A 1188-nucleotide genomic window follows, 5' to 3' on the forward strand; every position below is an offset into this window, starting at 1 on the left:
ATTGAGAAAAATCTTTTTAAGACATTTAGATAAGTGTTAACTATGTAGGATAAAATAAGACAGTTTCGCCACTGTTGTGATTTCGCCAACGCCGACTTTATTGAAATTGCATAAAGAGAAAGATGTAGATCGTGGATTAACTCATAACTTTCCCTAGGACGATCTTTATGTAGCATCAACATATGAAAGCTTACTTCCCTTAACACTATCTTTTTAAGAGGCTTTTGTTGGCTTTAATGCCGGTGAAGCCAAAATGCTATATGTTCGGATTTCCGAACTACAGGTCATGAGGAAATCAAATGGCGGTAATGTGAATCCACGAACATTGCCGAAACGGCTTAAGTATGTCAAACTTACAGTTCAATTTTTACACAGCTCTTTCCCAATAGAAAATCGAGTCTTCGATGACATTTTCGTCGACGATTCGTTGATGAAATTTCCGAAATTGTCGTGCACGACACGATGCATGACAATTTCTTGCAATGTGTCACCAGAAAAAAACAAAAATAATCAAACAAAATATGCTATGAAATAATTGTACACATATCTAGGAATTGTTAATATTTCAACACGACTGAAATCGGTCAAACATTACAGTTTGAATTAAAAATTCGCGACATTTTTCTAAACAGCTGGGGGTAAGTGAGAAATAGAATGACTGACATACACATGAACCTTAAAATAATGATTTTGTTTGTTTCTTTAACATAGGATGAAGCAATCAACATAGAATTTGAATTCTTTATTTGGAGTCTATTATAGTGGAACGCGATCGTGGAAACAATTAAAGGTAAGTGTGTAAATGACATACATAAATTTATACATCCCAAGATTGCGCATAATGTTTTATTATTTGCAGATTTTGCCTAAAAAGTCTTGCTGTCGTAGGAGTTGTTGTTAAATGGGGTCTTGGGCCTTTCTGGATTATAGACCACACTGCCGCCAAAATGCTTTTATATTATGTGTTAAATTTTTATATGTACATAAATGTTGTATTTTGTATGTTAATGAAATAAAAAATATTAAAAACATATTTATTTATGTAAATAAAATTAGCTCAAGGAGGGTCATTGGTGACAAACTACAAGACATTGTCTTCAAGAGGATCGTTAACGAAAAGTAGGGTTTTTGTCTTCGAAGTCGTCGTCGACGACATCTTCGCTTCCACTGTCGCCCAAGTGGTCGTGC

The 1188-nt window shown here is 34.4% G+C and overlaps 1 long non-coding RNA gene across 1 annotated transcript; it reads left to right on the forward strand.

Annotated features, from left to right (window-relative positions):
* Positions 1-516: 516 nt before the first annotated feature.
* LOC141402266 (uncharacterized) lies at positions 517-965 on the forward strand. The gene is made up of 3 exons (XR_012412577.1): positions 517-638; positions 712-790; positions 860-965. It is a non-coding gene; the product is annotated as an uncharacterized lncRNA (long non-coding RNA).
* Positions 966-1188: the final 223 nt, after the last annotated feature.

Source organism: Musca autumnalis, unplaced genomic scaffold, assembly GCF_047663935.1.
Source record: "Musca autumnalis isolate F117 unplaced genomic scaffold, ASM4766393v1 scaffold_4, whole genome shotgun sequence".
NCBI lineage: Eukaryota > Metazoa > Arthropoda > Insecta > Diptera > Muscidae > Musca > Musca autumnalis.